This window comes from Zalophus californianus, chromosome 6 (assembly GCF_009762305.2).
Source record: "Zalophus californianus isolate mZalCal1 chromosome 6, mZalCal1.pri.v2, whole genome shotgun sequence".
Taxonomy (NCBI): Eukaryota; Metazoa; Chordata; class Mammalia; order Carnivora; family Otariidae; genus Zalophus; species Zalophus californianus.
This window is the reverse complement of record NC_045600.1, coordinates 63,354,980-63,374,593: the sequence shown is the minus strand read 5'-3', so window position 1 is coordinate 63,374,593 and position 19,614 is coordinate 63,354,980. Positions and strand designations below refer to the sequence as shown.

General features: G+C 36.4%; 1 protein-coding gene across 5 annotated transcripts in view; it reads left to right on the top strand.

Moving 5' to 3' along the window:
• AKAP6 (A-kinase anchoring protein 6) overlaps positions 1 to 19,614 on the top strand; it is a 503,914-nt gene that overhangs the window by 415,515 nt on the left and 68,785 nt on the right. The gene's annotated exons all lie outside the window — the stretch shown is intronic.

Below are 19,614 nucleotides of genomic sequence, written 5' to 3'. Positions count from 1 at the left end.
CACCCTCTACATTTCTTGTATGCTAACGTCTGTGTGTGTATAAAGATGAACATTAAGCCTCTCAAATACACATTGTATAGGGGAAATCACTGCTGCTTGTGTGTTTTGTGCAGTGCCTGTGGAGGGAGGGCTTTGATAAATTAAAAGCAGACCAGCAAACACTACAGATTACTGAGGACTTTGAAAGGCAGACCTAAATGTTCCATAAATAATGTGGCTAAAAATACTTCCATAAATTGATATGATAAAAGCATGTGATTTAATTGAAGACCATTAATGCTAACAAAAGGAAACATAATTTTTACATACGAGAGAATCAACTATTTATGGAGGGAAGAAAGAGGTTCCTCCATTATAGGCATATTCCATCGTAGAAAAATGCCAGCCTTAGCCACACAGCTGTGTGCGTGTTCACTGTGTGTCCATGAAAAAGAAGCATTTACCCCATTGGTTTCTGTGATTTATGCAGTATCTACTCAAAAACAGTTTAGAATCCAAATATTTTCTTTTATTGCCTATGCTCATCTGTACTACTTGAATCCTCCTGTAAATGCTGTGATTATTTGGACTCTGAGGTCGGTCTGAGGCTTTGGGGTTATAGGATATGAACTTGGTGGCAAGAAACCTTCTGGCATGAATGGTCTCAAAGAGGAGAAAGGGGAAAACCAAGAAGGAAAGAACTTCTTAGGCCCAAGCAACTGTTTCTTTGCAAAACCTTACAGGACCAGGTTTTATTCAACCCCCCCACACCCCACCCCGTGCCCCGCCATCCCCTCGCAGCCCTGCAATCTTCCAGCAGTCGATCAGAGAATTTAGTCCCATGTGGTTCACCTTCCATCTGCCAGACAAGCAGGATTACCTTGCTCACCTGCACAGCCTAGGAGGAGCCCTCAAAGGTAAGACCACAATACTTCCCAATGAACTGCCTGCATCACACACCTACAGATTGTTTTGGAAACCTCCTCTTCTGCCATTGAATTGACAGGACCAAACTGGAAATTAAATGAAAGCCTCTTCCCAAGGCAAATGGGTTTTCCTGCCTAATATCTGATATCCAGAAGATTTCTTATTTCATCTCTACTTGTCTTGCCCTCACCCCCATTGCAGGGAGATGGCATCTTCAGATATTTGAACGCTGTGTTATTTGAACAAAACATGCACCTTATAAAGCATCCTGGTCATCAGTAGGCTGGATGATGTGAAATATATTTTTTCTTTATAGTATCTATATCACAGCTTTAGTGAACCAGTTAATGGCCCCAGATAGCTGTGTGACCTTGGTCATGTTTCTTGTATTATCCCTTGGTGCCTCAATTTCTTCATCTATAAAATGGGATAGTGATAGTATTTATCTCACACAGTTATGAGTTTACATACATAAATTATTATTTCTACTTTTTGTAATGGTGCATTTAAGGGATAGAAATCTCTTAATACTATAAACTCCAAAATGTTACATAATAATTGGAAACAATAACAGGAAGTTTGTTATTACAATTATTTATATACCTGCCTACCCCCATATCTCATATTTAAAAGCAACCTCCCTCCCACTTTTGTTATTATTATAAATGGAAGAACAAGCAGTTCTGCATTAATTTTGCTGACGCTTCCAAAAGACATTAGTTTTATGCTTAAGCTTTGTATAGGGTCATCAACATGATTTTCAGCTATCCTAGAAACAAATACAAGAGTCTCTGAAACAGAGAAACAGGGAGAGACAGAGAGAAGTCTCTAGACTTTCAGATCATGAGATAATTCCTAGGTGTCCTAGTCATTTGCTAATACTTTCTAGCCACTGTGGAAATATCCACTACACCTAATTCATGTGCATTTTAGTGCCTGAAAATAATCCTAGAATTTTCATTTCAAAACTACCAGGGACTGTCACATGCTTTTTGCTATTTTATTTCTTTTTTTCGAAGACTGTTTTTCTTAGGGCATTTTTATGTTTTTGGGGTCACTATTCATTAATTAACTGCTTTTATACCCTACTCTTGTGTAGTTAATTGTTTTTAAAATAATATAATAAATACAGAGAATTTTCTACCCCTCCCCCAAAAAGGTAGGACCTTGATGATAATGTTCACCTCCTCATATGGTTTCCCAGCCCTCTTCCATCCCCTCCTCTCCTAAGATAATCGTGAACCCAATATTCTTTGTGCCCTTTCTTTCCTTTGATAGGAAAGAATATTTTTTATTTGAGAGAGAGAGTGCACACAAGCAGAGGGAGAGGGAGAAGCAGACTCCCCACTGAGCAGGGAGCCTGACCCAGGGCTTGATCCCAGGACCCTGGGATCGTGACCCGAGCTGAAGGCAGACACTTAACCGACTGAGCCACCCAGGTGCCCCAGGAAAGAATATTTTTTATTTTAGTTGTTTTTAACTTTTTTAAAAGGTAATCATGCTGCATGTTATCTTTTAAGACTTCCTTTTTCATTTAATATTATAATGCCAAGATTCATTCATGTCATTGAGGATGGCTGTAATTCACTTACTTTGCAATTGTATGATATTCCATTGTGAGTATATACATGTATCTCATTTAATTCTAATAGCAACCTATGAAGTTGGTATTAGGATCTTGATTTTGCAGGATGTGTCTATGGGAACAGGTACATGGAGGTTAAGTTTTGTGTGTCTAAGGCCACATATAATGAGTGGTAGATTTAGGTTTTAAATCCAGGGCTGTCTGACTCTAAAGCCTCTGAACTACTATGCAAAATTGATATTTATTGATATTTACTGAATGCCCTTCAGTGCTAGATGACTCAAAGGGAAAAACGGGACAATTAAATGTCACTATTTCTTTGTGGTTGGTTTATCAGTCACAGTCTTAAGCAATTTGGCCAGAATACAAATAGTTTCGGCTACTGAAGATCTTGGGAGGTGAAAATATTTGTGTTTTTATTTTATGTTTTTATACTGTATCAGTGTAAACTTCTTTGCCATGTGTCAGTTTTTAAATTGAAACGTTCCAACTTTTTTTGAGCTTATGGAGCCCTGGTAATTTTTCTCTACCACTTGAAACTTCAGTCCCTTCTAAAGTTTTGACCTTGAGGAGTTTGATTAGATAAGCTAAGGGGGTCTAGCATGATGGCACTTCTTTTTTGTTTTGTAAGAAAGCTGTATGCTTGTCTGTTGGAATAAATGTCTTTCCTCGCCAGAATTTTAAATGTTTCTGAACTGTTTACTCTTCAGCACTTAGTTTATGATTAATCAAGTGTTCTGTATATTACCACATTCATTGGATGAATTAAACCAAATGTTTGTAATATAATAATAATGTAACATAATGTTTATAACCTGCCAAAATCATAATTGATAATAAGCATATGCAGAATAAAAACTTTTTGCTTACCACAAATCCAAAGACCAGATCCCCTCTGCCTTTCTAAGTGATAAAACCTCTCAGGTAAGAGTTATTAGAGAACCTGTACGTGTGGAACTCTTTGCCACATTGCTCCTCTTCTTGTGTGTTTCCAAAGGTCTTCTGCTGTCATTGGTCATACTGCAGACAAGCTCTACCCACAGGACTTAGCTTTATGATTCTCCATTCTCTAAAATCTCAGGCTTTTAACAGAATGAATTCCTTTATATGCCCCCAGAGTAGTGATAGATAAGCCACCGTGCACTACCCAGGAGAAAGGGGTGGGAGGGTGCTGCCTCTAAAAAGGAAAACCCATCACTTTGTAGGCACAACTGTTTCCTTCTTAGAGTTTAGTCTGGGATGAAAGAAAGGATCAGGATCTCAAGTATTCAGAAGAAGAGGAAAAGCAATTGTGGAATGTATTCTTTTTCTTGAAGGAGAGTAAGTGTGATAAACGTGGGATTAGACACAAGGCAAAATTCTACCTAAGAAAGAAAGAGTAAAAGCCCAGCATGGGGAGACACGCAAAGGTGTGAACCTAAGACCCCTGGCACAGAAATGCAAAATCGTCAAGGAGTGAACACACCATTGCAATCAAATGTGGAGAGCATGTCAGAGATTTAATGAGGTCAGCTGGAAAAGGGCCCGCTAGAGCTATGTGTGTGCAGCTTCAAGGCCATTGGCTGGAAAGCACTACTCTTTAATGATGGCCCTTCAAAGAAAAAATAATTGCTTAATCATATGTTCCTTGTATTCCATAACCAAATTCATTATTCTAAAGACTCAAATTGGGGAGAAATTATTCAATACTAGCTCAAAGAGTCTGCGACACTGGACTAGGCCCAGAACCAGCCCGGGAAGGACAAGTTTAGAGCTGCCAAGAGGCTTTGTCTTCAAGAAGGTGAATGAGAAGAATAGATTTGGTGAGCTCGGCAATGATTAATACCCTGCATTTGCTTAGCAATTTAAATTGGACCAAGCATTTTTGTCCAAGCTAGTCTACTTAAACCTTATAAGGTGAAAATTATGATCACTTTCTTACGGGTGTTTTTATTTATTTTTATGAATGATGAACATGAGAGGTGGAAAAGTCAACATGACTTCTTTGAATCCATGCAGCAACTAGCAGCAGAGACAGAGCAAAAGCCATGGTCTGCGGGTTCAAATTCCAGTATTCTCCCAACCGGTCATTCACCGATCCTTCAAAATAAACATTGAAACCTTGTTGTCCTCTAAATCAAGGGTTGGCGAACATTTTCTGTAAAAGGCCAGATAATACAGTCTGCCACAGTTACTCAACTCTGCTGCTGTTGTGGAAAAAGCGGCCACCAGTAATATGTCAATGAATTAATATAGTCTGTTCAATAAAACTAATTTACAAAACTATTTACAAAAGCAGGCAGTGGGCCAGATTTGGCTCTCAGGCCTTTGGTTCCTGACCCTGCTCTAGATTACAAAAATTATCATAAACATGGGAATGGCTACCATCTGCATCTCCTTTTGTGAAAGGAGGCCATGCTGGAACTACAGTAGGAGGAGCGAAACGATCTTTAACAATTTGAACAATGACAACTAACACTTACCCATTGTTCATAGGATGTCAGTCACAGTTTCTAAATGTTTTACCTGCATTTGTTTATTTAGTCCTTACCACCATCCTGAGGCAGGTATTTTATTATGCCGTATCTCTAGAAGAGAAAATGGAGGCAGGGAAAATTGAAGTAATTTGCTTGAGGTCATTCAGGGAGTTAATGACAGAGCCAATAGTCAGGCCTAGTATGTCTATTCCAGAATTGGCCTCTACTTTGTAGACTCAACAGTCCCTAGGTCAAAGATCTATTTCTGAAAAGAGAAAAAACACATTAACTGGTAGCCTACTTTGTTCCTCCTCCCATTTCTGAATACTTGACAGCCAGCTGAAGGAAGTCAGTAAGTCAATGTTTTAAATCTTAGAAATCAAAATTTTGGGGGTAGAGTCTTTAAAAGGATGTCAAATTAACTATTAAATGTGCAGCATTACTAAGTAATTACTCTGAAAAGGAATATCACTAATTTACTTTAAAAAAAAAAAAGAAGATAAATAAAGGAGCTAAACACAGTTCACATGCTGGAAGAAATATTTTCCCAAATCGCACTGTGTAATTTCCAGAAGTAAAAAATTGGACCAGTCTAGCCAAGACATTTAGAGGGAATCTCCCGTGTCCACTATAACCAATCTCAAATGCCACCATATATAATCACACTTCCTATGTCCCCTACTACCCATATTTTTAAGACAGAAGAGAATATTTTAGAAGTTTTGAAATAAGTGAAAGGAAGCCATGGTTCCTACAGGTCTGGGATCATCCCTGTTGCTCTGTCCTGGAGCCATTACAAACTTTGTAATGATGTTGTTGGCAAAGCTGCAAAGAATTATAGTGATTCAATCTGGCTGTGACAAAAGCATGTGAATGCTTTCAAAATCAACAAACATCAGACAGGACTTAATCTTTTCTATATGTCTTAGATAAATTTTTTTGAAAAAAGCTATTATATTAACCAAGTAAGTTCATCAAAAGAAAGTACTGAATTCAGCTTTAATCAGATATTTTTTTCCCACCGTGTATAAAAAATCCATCATCTAACACTTTAGTAATTTTAAGTAACTGGATACAATCCAGAACTGCCTTTAAAAAAATTTGGCTGGGTTAAGGTTTAAATTCAAATATAGATTTAAATAAATGTTATATACACTACCATCTGGGGGTGGTGGGAAGACCCACAGGAAATTTTTACAGGCAGTCCCAGTGCAGCCTTTTAAAGTAAATAAAAAGGAACAACAGTGGCCTAATTCTTTCTGAGCATACCTTTTACTAGAAGAAGATGCTGCATGATTTCTATGAAGGGGAATGAGTTGAGGATACAAAGATACAGCTGTGTACTCAGTTCATATGTGTCATTTGTATTACTGCTATCAGGTAAACCAGATTCATGGACATTAAAGGCTGCAATGCTAATCTAGAAAGATGAGAGAAGTCTTACCCATCTTTATGGCTACTTAGGAAATCAACAGAACTGCATTTAGGCTCTGAAACCAGTGTGATTAATGTTTCTATTCCTAATTCTTCATTGATTTCTTAACATTACTTAATGTTATTTTTATTGTTAATAAACTCAGGTTAGGAAGCTACTGGGAGAACAGAATTGCAAACTTGTCTCCATGCTCTCCACTTATCGAAGTGTAGGATGGGAGCAGTGCATCTGACCCATAATAGTGAAGAGGCTTACACCAATGGGTTCAAGATGCGTGGATTTATAGCAGCTCTACCTATTTCTAATCCATGATCTTCCTTAAAGCCCTAGGTTTCTCATCTTAAAAATGGGGATAACAGGGGCGCCTGGGTGGTGTCCGACTCTTGATTTATGGACCAGATCATGATCTCAGGGTCATGAGACAGACCCATGTCAGTCCTCTTCTCTAACTTTAGTACATTATTCTTTTACAGTTTACCAATGAATGGTATTTATTGAGTACCCTCACTAGGTCATGTTGGTTGGCACCATTACGATCCAGGATTTCCAGCTATGTGATCTTGGTAAATAATTTCTTTTTGCCTGATATTCTTTTCTTGTAAACTTGGTTTTTGGTTTGAAAGGATTCCCTTCACCTCTAGCATTCTGTGACTCTGTAGTAGGCATCTTTTTCCTTTGATAAATTTATTCAATTATAGATGACATTTAATTCCTCTACACAACACTTTCGGTCTGGCACAAAACTTCCAAAACATAGCCCATTTTGTGTACCAGGAGTCGTGTTTTACTTCATTGAGAATGATGCTTCAGAAGGACAAAGGCGTCTTTTAAACCAGAGTTTATTGCCTTTGGCGCTACAGTAGCCAACTTTGTCTTTGTACCCATTTCCTTTCTAACATTATATCTTTATAATTTGAATAGAGATGCTGGTCTAAACGGGAAAGAAAAGGTCTTCCTAATTATGAATTTCAATCGGAATGGTGGCACAGGTAACATGAATAGATATGATTTTGTTGTTTTATACATCATCGGGACTTGGTTGATTTAAAAGTAGAACGAACTGGGGCGCCTGGGTGGCTCAGTCGTTAGGCGTCTGCCTTCGGCTCAGGTGATGATCCCAGGGTCCTGGGATTGAGCCCCGCATTGGGCTCCCTGCTCCGCGGGAAGCCTGCTTCTCCCCCTCCCACTGCCTCTGCTTGTGTTCCCTCTCTCACTGTGTTTCTCTCTGTCAAATAAATAAATAAATAAATCTTTTAAAAAAATAAATAAAAGTAGAAAGAACTATACCAATAAATTGTTGGTACAGTGATGACAAGGTCTGTGAGAAGCAGAATACAGAAAACTCTTGGTTAAAATTAATGACCAGTGGGGCGCCTGGGTGGCTCAGATGGTTAAGCATTTGCCTTCAGTTCAGGTCATGAACTCCAGGTCCTCGGATCTGGGATCGAGCCCCGCATCAGGCTCCCTGCTCAGTGGGGGTTCCGCTTCTCCCTCTCCCTCTGTCTCTCTCCCCTGCTAGTGCTCTCTCTCTCCCTCAAATGAATAAATAAAATCTTAAAATATATACACACACACACACACACACACACACACACACACACACACACACACACACACACACACATATATAATTAATGACCAGGGTGAAGAGATGGAGGATTTGAATCTAAGACAATGAACCAGAGACCCTACAATCAGAGACCCTGCCCTCGCTTTATTCCTTTCTCATCTATTAGGTGCCTTGAAGTCCTTCATGATGTATCTAAAGGCATAATATATCCTTGCCTGTCGTTTTGTTGTCAATTTTTTACCATATTGTTTTAGGTGAATTTTTTATAAATTGTATTCTAATCAAATCTGAAGATCTATATCTTTTAATAAAAACACTAAGCCCATCACATTTAGTTTCTTGATTAGGATCGCCGATCTTTTGTTTCATCATGTTCATTCATTTATTCATTCAATAAATATTTCTTGGACACCTACCATGTGGCAGGCACTGGGCTGAGTGTTAGCGACGCGTGAAGCCTACACTGTGGTCTTGTTTAAATATTTTGCTGTAAGACATGTTGTTTTGTTCCTTTTTACCCTAGTAAATTGGAATTTTTAAAACATATCCTTTATATCCAATAACAATGGATTGACTTCTTACTGATGCCACTTTTAAAATGAGAAATAGACTTCTCTGCAACTTTACCCTATTTATCCATTTTTGTTGATATAATCTTGGATTTAGTTATTAGCTATTATTATTACTTTACTAATATAATTACATTCTTTCTCATACTTGCAATAATTTCTTTTGATGTTTGCATTATATTTCATAAGAATATGAAAAATAATTCAGAATTAATTCTTCATAATACTCATTTCATTGCTCAACATCAGTTTTTTTAATACCATGGTTTTCTATTTTCTTAAAAAAAATTACTTTTAGTACTGTTATATTGTCTTCTAATAATTTTTATAAGAAAAGTACATTCTTAGTATATTCTCCAAACATGCAAGGGCATGTCTGAAAATGTATTTTGCTTAAACTTATATATAAACAACAGCTTGGCCAAATATAAAATTTTGCCACAGGGAATATAACCTTTGACCATCAAAACTGCTAATGATTCTTTTGGCATTTATAGTTATAAAGGAGAAGTCTGATTTTTGTTGCTACATAGTAACCTTGTTTTTCCACTTGTATATGACTGGGTGTTGGTCTTTTTTTATTTCTTTTGCTGGGGACTTGGTGAGTCCTAATTGCTTTTGAAAATTGAAATTCTACTTTAGATCAGAGAATTTTACCTATTGTTTATCACAAGTTCTCCATACATTTAGTTCCCTCCTTTTGGAAATCCTATTCTGTGCATTTTGAGTCCCCTGGATCTTTCTTTCACTTAAAGAAATGTATTTTTATTTCCACTTCTTTAACAGGGACTTTTGGTGGAATTTTCAAGGCTGTTTTGCAGTATCTAATTTTGTAGTTTGTCTTCATTGCAATCTTTAATTCACCAAAAGTTCTTTTCATCTTTGTACAATCTTTGCCGATCTTAATTTGTTTCATTTTCAGAAGTGCCTACCTTGGTGCCATGGATGCAATATCTTTGTGCATATTTTTGAGAAATGGATTAAAATTTTCTAAGGTTTTCTCTTCTCTTGTATTAATTCTGTTTCAAAAGGAGTCTATTAGTCTTTTGCTTTGAGTGTTCAGATTGGACTCTCCTTTGAACTACAGTGTCTGTTAGTGTATGTGTTGGTTTTTCTATGTCTCTTTATTCTTAAGGAGGGAGTTTCGTTTTCTGGGACTGAGTGTTAAGATAGGTCCTCTGAGAGATTCTGTAAGTAGCTTCCTATACAAATATTTCAGGCCCAGATAAAAAGGAAACAAAATTTCGATCCCCCTTAGTTTTATTTAAATTCCAGAATGAGAAAAATATAGACCATATACAAGGGATAGCAAATTGTCTATTGATACTGAAGCATGGGGTATCTACATATCTAATATTAGGTGAGGTTGAAAGCAAGCTAAGTGGGCATCTTCAGTGTCCCAGAGTAGGAGAGTAGTCTTGCAGAGTTGTGTGTTCATCAGCTTTGAGAGAAAAAGCCCCATTGGAAGGTAGCTCTTCTGTAACTTAGGTGATAAGTCCTGGGGACTTGAAATAGTGCAATTATAGTGAAAGATAGGAGGCTTAGAGATGACAGGATTTGGGAACTGCTATGCTGGTAGGGATGCAAAAGTAGAAGGCCTTCTCAAGACTCTCTCCCACTAAGAGCCCCTCTCTTCCTGGAATGCTGTTGCTTCTGTCTTCAGGTCCCCTTTAAATAAGGAAAAGAATTGTCAACAAAAAGCATCGGAAGTAATAGAACATGTGTAAGGATAGAGGGATTCTGGTAACTAAAAAGAGAAGCCAGTTCAAGATTATTTGGGAGTGTGGATAAGGATATTTTAAATGTATTCAGTACTTTTCTCTTATGCAAATACCTGTGTCAAGTGTTGTGCTGGGTACTGGGGTGAACCATCCTTTGTCCTCTTCCAAGGAACACATAGGCTAAAGGGGATAGTAACAAGTCAACAGGCAAATAGAATAGAATGTGGTAGTAATTAACATAGTGTCCTGGGGAGGGGCAAGGAAATTCCTAGAATGAGTGACTCTAAATTGAGATCTGAAGTGAAGGAGGGGAAGAGTGAACAGAATAGTGTGTGCATGTGCCTCAAGGCCGGTGCTTATTTAAATGTTATTCTAGTGTGTATAGGTAGGAATCTATGTGTCTTTGCAACAAACTAGAGTGTAAACTTTTTTTTATTTTCTATTTCTTTTAGAGCAATTTGAAGTTCATAGGAATATTGAGGGAAAGGTATAGAGATGTCCCATTATACTCCCTGCCCCCACACATGCACAGCTTCCCCCATTATCAACTTTCCCCACCAGAGTGGTACGTTTGTCACAACTGATGAATCTGCAATGATGTATCATGATCACCCAAAGTTCATAGTTTGTATTACAGTTCACTTGATTCTTACATTCTGTGGGTCTAAACAGCTATATAATGACATGTATCTGTCATTATGGTTTATCATACCAAGTATTTTCACTGCCCTAAAAATCTGTGCTCTGCAAATTCATTCCTCGCCCCTAGCCCCCTGCCCCAAACGCTGGCAGTCTTTTTACTCTTTTTACTCTGCGTAGTTTTGCCTTTTCCAGAATGTTGTATAGTTGGAATCATACAGTATGTAGCCTTTTCAGATTGACCTCTTCCACTTAGTAATATGCATTTAAAATTCTTCTATGTCTTTTTCATGGCTTGATAGCTCATTTCTTTTTAGCACTGGATAATATCCTATTGTCTGATTATAACATAGTTTATTAATCCACTCACCTACTGAAGGACATTTTGGTTGCTTCTAAGTTTTGGCAGTTATGAATAAAGCTACTATAAATATCCATATGCAGGTTCTTATGTGGACATGAGTTTTCGGCTCCTTTGGGTAAATACCAAGGAGCATGATTGCTGGATTGTATGGTTAAGAGTATGTTTAGTTTTTCACTGTATCTGTATCTTTGGGGTAAATACTTAGTAGTGCAATTGCTGGGTTATAGGATAGCTCTATTTTTAACTTTTTGAGGAACCTCCATACTGTTTTCCAAAGTGGCTGTACCAGCTTGCATTCCCACCAATAGTGTAAGAGGGTTCCCCTTTCTCCGCATCCTTGCCAACATTTGTTGTTTCCTGCCTTGTTAATTTTTCCATTCTAACTGGGGTAAGGAGGTATCTCAATGTGGCTTTGATTTGAATTTTCAGAGAGGAGGGGGGTGAGGGGATGGGGTAGCCCAGTGATGGGTATTAAGGAGGGCACCTCTTGTAAGGAGCACTGGGTGTTATACGCAAATAATGAATCATTGAACACTACATCAAAAACTAATGATGTACTATATGGTGACTAACATAACATAATAATAATAAAAAAAGAGTATGTTTAGTTTTGTAAGAAACTACCAAACTGTCTTCCAAAGTGCTCATACCATTTTGCATTCCCACCAGCATTGAATAAGAGTCCTTTTTCCACATCCTCTTCTGCATTTTGTGTTGTCAGTGTTTTGAATTTTGACCATTCTAATAGATATGTAGTGATATGTCATTGTTGTTTTGAGTACAAACTTTTTAAAAGTAGGACTATCTTAAAATATTTGTTTTGCATACCCTTCATAGTACCATAGACAATGTACCTTAGAGTCACTAGATACTCAAGAAGTACTTAGCCGATTGCAGACTTTATCACAAGACGGGACTTGAGATCACTTAGCTAGCTCAACCTTCTTATTCCAAAGGGGGAAAAAAAAACAAGTCTCTGATATATTAAATGACCACACAACCAGAGCCAGATTGCAGCCCACATCTCCTGAATCCTAATCCAGGCCATAGTCTGATAATACCAAACCAATGATTTCATATGAGTTAATACCAATGTCTTTGCAATTTCTCACAACTCAATTTTAAGCCTATCTCATTTGGTGAGTAGAAATAAAAAATGATCATTACAAGGGACATTGTGATTAATAGGAAATGTAGAAATGCTTATTAATACTATGAAGTTTTATTTTAAAGATTATTAAAAATACATATGACAATAAACCAAGGCTCCTTTGGTATTGGAATTCAGAGACTTACCATCTTGACCTGCAACAGCTTCTCATTTCCAGGGGCTTTACTCTCAGGAGTTCAACTCAGTGTTGAGTTTGCTCTCATTTTCACCTTCTGTTTGTGTTGTACCTCCATATGAGGAGCTTAAAGAGCTTTAGACACATTAGCTCATAATCCTCCCAAAACCTCTCTAAGATAGGATGGAGGCATAAATCATTATTCCCATCTGGAAAAAAAAAATAGCCTAACTTATCTCTCTTAAATTCACTGATGCTCTAAACTGTTGATTAAATCCTAACTTATATCCTGTATATTTAGAATATTTCATTCTCTTCCCCAAGGATATTTTTCTTTCATTTTGAATTTAATGTCATGAAGATAAGTGTAAACATGGATCAGCAGATCTGGTTTTAGAAGTTCCTTTAAGAAGTGCAGGATAGGTGGTAAACCAGGTTCTTCCTTCCCCTCATGCTCTCCTCCTTTTCTCAAAATGTTCTTCTCCATTGCCCTTCCATCATGACAGGAGAAATGACTTTTAGGAATTGGAAGGATGTTTCAAGACCCATTCATTCCTTTATCTGACAGCCAAGACTACCAGCAAAAGAGCCAATGGATATCCATTCAACCATACCATCCTAACTCTCAATAAAACATTGGTGCAATGGACTTCACAGCTTTATGAAAGCAACAATGGAAGTCAACTTTTCAATTTTGTGTGCTTTACTTAGGCATGTGGTTCTCACTATAATGATTTTTGGAGTTAAGTTTTGAAGATGTTAGAACATGAACAGAATATATGAGCAGAATCTGAGGCCAAGCAAGGTTGATTCATACAAATGACTGCCACAAAACACTTGTCCAATTAAAGTAGTTTCCTACAGTTCAGGACAGTAAAGGGAAAATAAATAAAAATGATAGACAAAATGAAATTACTCTCTCACCACTAGAATTTCACCAGAGAAAATGAGAGTCAACTTGCAACTGATTTGAGAGATACTCAGAGTCGTATTTTACTATTTTTTTACAAGTCCATTGTAGACCACCACATGATCTTTTTCCTATCTCTTAACAGAATAAGCTTATGTAATTTAAAAAAATAAAAATAAACAGCACCATAAAGAAAAAAAAAGAATAAGCTTATGTAATAATCTGATGCCAGAAGATCTTAAAAGCTAAAGGATCATTGCATTGTAGAGAAAGCGTATTGAGGGCACATAAAAGTTACATGATTTACTTGAGATCACACAACTAGTTATTGCCAAACTAGGAGAAGACTCTAAGTTGTGTTTTTTTCCCTCAATCCAAGTTGCTTCTCAGATGTTCAACTGGAACACCTTCATGCTCAGATGACGTATATTCTGCCTTGCTGCCAAAATATTAGATGGGATGAATGAAGGCACTACCCCCCAATATATTCGGTCATCTTTTAGGGAGCAAACAAGAGAGAGATGTGGTGTCTCAGAAGTAATGAAAACAGAATCCTCTAAAATGAGAATTAACTTTATTCAAGAAAATGCTCTCAGAAAATTCTCCTGGAGTCTGCTTCATATTTTAGCTATGGGAATGTTTAAAGAATGAAGTTCTTATTATATTTCCTTTTCACAAGATTCTGGAATATTGCTTTGAGCTAAGTAATCATTATAGCAATTTACCAGTTGGCTAATATTTAGTCAGCATCTCTCTACTACCTAATATAATGGTTGAAGAGTGTTTTGCTGTTATATGTTAGTTAAACTTCTAAACGACCCTGAGAGTGTGGTTAGTATTACTGCACATCTGGGAATACTGAAAAGGAGTAGAGTTGCCCTGGGTTTCCACCACAAAAGCAAAGGAAAGAGCTAAGAAGCAAATTCCTAGTGATCCAAACTCACAAGAAAATGCCCTATTTGGATGCTATAAAAATAAAGTCAGAAATACGAAGTTTTAGAGCTGTCTATACCTCAGTCTCTTCCAGGTCAGGGAGAAGTAAATGAGTCAACAGAAGGGTCTTTCCAGTGTTGACTTTTTGTCCCTAGTATCATTTTCCTCCTTTTTAGTGGTGTTATTCCGCAAAGCCTAACTCTCTTCCTGCATTCTTATTGTGTCCCAAGTGTTCTTGAATTCATTTATTTCCCACCTGTAGGATTCTGGAATAACAGGAATATTTCCCTAAAATACCAATTCCTAGTTGTTATACTTCAAGTAACACTCTGAGCTTTTTAACAAGTTCCAAGAGTGGCTTCATAGGAAATAAACAGTATGTTACTCAGAGATAAATTTGGGAATATAGGGTCTGATAGAGGAGGGGGTAAGGAATAGTCAGCTGTGTATAGACAAGAGAGCTAGAAAAATACCATGCAACAGAGCTGAGTGAGTCATGAGACCACTTAGTTCAATAGTCTCTCCTCTCCTATTTGTTCCACACTATCCCTGGAAACTCCTCTTAGGCCATCCTTGCTTCTGTGTTCTCTCACTTTCTTTTTCCTTGCTTTTTCTTGCTATTTCATTCTCTGGGTACGATCTTTACGATGATCCTTCTTTTATGGATTTAGCCTAATAGGTGTATTGTGCTGTACCTTGTCACATAGAATTCTTTTCTTTCTTTCCTCAAGACTGTCCTGATTCCTTTGACCTGGCCGGTGAATACCCAACATTCATTAAACGCGCAGATGAGTTCAGGTAGCTGGGATCAGCAGATAATCTAGAGGAGGAAAATCACCTTTATTCATTCCCCAGAATTACTTTGAAATGATTCCCATGGAATCTAATAAGAGATAAAAAGCACAGTGGGTGTTGTAAATAGATTTCAAAATATAATAATGTAAAAATAAATGGCAATTAATGCCTTATCTGCTTATGAAAAGAGTGATTGTGGAATTTTAAGAAAAGGTATTTTGTAGTATAATGGCTAAGTTGCATTTATATCCAGCACCCTTTCCCCCTTATTGCTAAAAGTTACCTTCCTATAATTGCAGACTAGTTTAGCATCTTAACAATAATGGACATGTTTTTAAAAGATTATTGCCAAAAGTGCATTCTTTATTCCAGGGAGACTCTGTAATAGATACCAGAATTTTAGTAATGATACAAGCAATCTGTAAGCTATTACAGTTTTCTTTAGAGTAACTTAATCTTCATATTGTTTTGTATGTCTGGAATTTTAATAGTGTTTTTAATTTAGAAAAGGAAGTATATAACAAATTACTAATTACATGTGAATATGAACTAAGCACATGACCACTGAGCTTGATTCTTAAAAACAAACATATTTAAAAGTACTTACCTAATGGGGGGAAAGTCACAAAAAAAATTAAAGAATACCACACAGGGATAACAATAGCTTTCATGGAATAACACAGTGAGGGTCTGCAATTTTAGAATGGTTATTATATTTTAGTCCACAGCTAAAAAACATAGCTAATAGAAATAGAAATATTCCTTTCCAAATATAATTAAAAATTCTCAACACATGAAAGTACAAACAATTAAAACATCAAATGAGTGTTTGTAAAAGAATGATTAGCTTTTCCCTTGATGACACCATTCATCCAAGAATTGGCAGTATTAACTAATAGTCCTGGTGGCCCTTAATGATTCAGCTTCATTGGTGAGGATGCTAGACTGAAAGAAGAAGTTAGATTTTTTTCTGGGTCAAAGGTCAGGTTATTTAGGCTATGGAGGTTAAGGTGACTGGTCTTTGGACCTCAATTGTCTGTTGCCCAGATGAACAGAGGGGAGATGATTTTTCTTAAAAAATAGAAGTATTCACTGGAAATATTTTGATTTTAAATGGTTATAAGAAATTGTTTGGTGTTAGAATCTAGACTTATATTGTCATGTACAGTTTTGAAACTATTTTGGCACACATCCCAGACCTTCTTCAAGAAGCTGATAGAGTTGTGCTTGGTAAACCAATTCAGGAGTCTTTAATGCTATTTTTAAAATCCAGCTTTTACATTAAATAAACCAGCTTGTTATTTTGAAAGAAGTTATAATCTACTTAAAACTGTCATTCTCTGTTTCTAACTTGCAATTAGATGGTATTTCCAAAATGTCAGACCTAGATTCTGCTTCTACCATCACCATAATAAAATGTGACAGCCAAGATATTATATCAATACCTTTTCCATAATTAGCAATAAGGATCCTGCCAAGGGTTAACTAGAAAAGTTTCATAAACGTTTTTCTACAAATGGTTCTGAAGGCAGTATTATGCTTTTGAAATCTGCTAATGTAGCAAAGACTCATGACAACCAGGAGACAAATCTATGAGCAAAACTGTTTGGAGAGAATAGTTTTGTAGTGTATGATGTATGTTATGTAAATGAGCTTATTAGGACTCTCATCTATTTTATTATTGGTGACCAATTTAATAGAGGCATTTAAAAAACAATATTTCTGCCTGACTCCCAGAAATGAAGAAGATACATTGATATAATTGAGAGCAAATGATTGCATGTCGTGCCATTTAATCATGTCATTTTTCAATTGCTATTTTTTGCACTTCGCTGCATGCTTATAGAATATTTAGCTTCAATATAGATTAAGTCCCAGGGTTTGCAACTGAGCTGAGTTCCTATATCAGTTGATGTTGTCTTTTAAGTTTGGAATCAGTTGAAATATGCAGATGTCATCATTCATACCTCACTTGAGGTATTTTAATTTTTTTGCTGTTTTAAAGAATTACCTCTTTACAATTCCTGGATGGAAAGTCTTATTTGCAATACTTATATACTAGATATAGTTAAGGTAAGCACATAATTGGCTTAAGAATGGAGCCATCAGGACCAAAAGATCTGCTGACCCTCTGCTGGAAACTTGGATGATCATTTGCCTAATGAATGTTTCCTACTTTTGTTCAATCTCTTTTTGATTATTTATATAACTTACATTTTTCTCAGAAGAGAGATTATCCTCCACTGTCTGGTGGACTGTGAGGTCCTTGTGGGTAGAAAGTTTGTCTCTTTTGTTCACAGATGCATCTCAAACACTCAGAACAGTGCCCATTATAATAGGTGTTCAATAAATACTTGTTCAGTGAATGAATTAGTATTTTTTCCATCTCTGCTATCACAACCACCCTGGGTTTAAGAATTACATAGATTACTAATTTTTAACAATGGCCTAGAAATGGGTATAAGATAGACCCCTGAAAGGTATACTGAAGAACTTGTTGGCTGTGTTTTCAAACAGTAACTTTATGGCTATGGCCACATCTGGTTGGAAATCAGGGACCAGAATAGTCTGAAAATGGAGAAATTTTACAAGCCTCTTCAGCTCTCTTATGAAAGGAAATGTAGATAATGCTTTTATGAATTGGCTCGGGATTCAGGTTGCGTGGGTTAGCATCCTGCCTTTGCTGCTTATTGGCTGCATTAGCTCTGGTCAGTTACTTAGCCTCTCTGTCTCTATTTCCTCGTTTGTAAAATAGGCACATGGCAATAATATATATCTCATAGTACTGTTGTGAGGATTAAATGAGCCAATACATATAAAATACCTAACAAAATACATAGCAGACAGAAATACACAAATATTGTTTGTCATTAATGTATGAGATTAGTGAAAAATAACTAAGAAAATACTCAGAATAGTACACTAACAATTTAATAAGCTTCAATGGTTGTTGGTTATTATTTTGCAGTCAGGTAAATCCTTGACTAAATATTCGAGGAGAACATAATGTTTTAAAAATTTTGTGTTGGTTCATATACATATAGCCAACTTAGAATGATCTTTGGTGAAGTACATGAAGTACATTGATAGGTCATGTTTCTCATTTTTCTACTGACACCAACAACACAATAGATTACAATTTCATAAGATGTATATGATGGTAAATGAAACTCACCACTGCAGTAATTAGACTTAACTAACATTCTTTAATTTCCACATTTTCTTCAACTCCTTTTCCACATCCATGCTCTTCTATGTATACTTTTCTGTTTATGTTTTATGACATTTCTAGAAGTAGGACAGCTATATTAAAAACAGCACTGTATTATTTTTATCATATAGCAGAATGTCTTATCTGTTGACTGAGATTTATAGGTTTGTAGTTATGACTCCATCTTAGGGAATTTTATAGCCATTACTTTTTTTTTAAGACATTTCTTTATTTGAGAGAGAGAGAGCACAGGGGGAAGGGCAGAGGAAGAGGGAGAGAATCCCAAGCAGACTCCCCGCTGAGCCAGAGCCCAACACAAGGCTCAATCTCACAGCTCATTACCCTGAGATCAAGAGTCACATGCTGCACTGACTGAACCAGGCAGGCACCCCTTTTATTTCTTTTTATTGCCAAATAATATTCCATTGTATGGATATACTACATTTTTTTATCCATTCATCCATTGATAGATACTTGGGTTGTTTCTACTTTTTGGCTATTATGAATAATGTGGTTATGGATATTTGTATGGTTGTATGTTTTCAATTCTTCTGGGCATTTACCTAGAAGAGAAATTGCTGGACCATATGGTAGTTCTATGTTTAACTTTTTGAGGAAATGTCATACTATTTTCCAAAGTGAATGGCACTACTTTGCAATCCCACCAACAGTGCATGAGGATTCCAATTTCCTTATATTCTTGCCAATATTGTGATTTCTGTCTTTTTATTTTAGCCTAGTGCTAAAATCATACTGCAGGTGAAGTGGTATGTAGTTGTGGTTTAGATTTACATTTCCCTGATGTCTAATGATGATGAATATTTTTCTATATGTTTATTGGCCAGTTGTATGTTTTCCTTGAAGAAATTTCTATTTAATACTTTGCCCATTTTAAAAATGGAGTTACTTATCTTTATATTATTGAACTTTAAGTGTTCTTTATATATTCTGGATACAAGTCCTTTATCAGATATATGACTTTCAGATATAGTTTCCCATTTTGTGGGTTGTCTTTTCATTTTTTCTTATGGTGTCATTTGAAGACCAAAAGTTTTTAATTTTGATTAAGTTGTCCAAAAGTCACTTGTACTCTTGGTGTCATATCTAAGAAATGACTGCCTAAGAAGTCAGAAGTCACTTCTACGTTAGATGTCCTATCTAAAAAACCATTGCCTATCCACAAGTAATGAAGATTTACTCCTATGTTTACTTCATTTAAAACTTACAACAACCT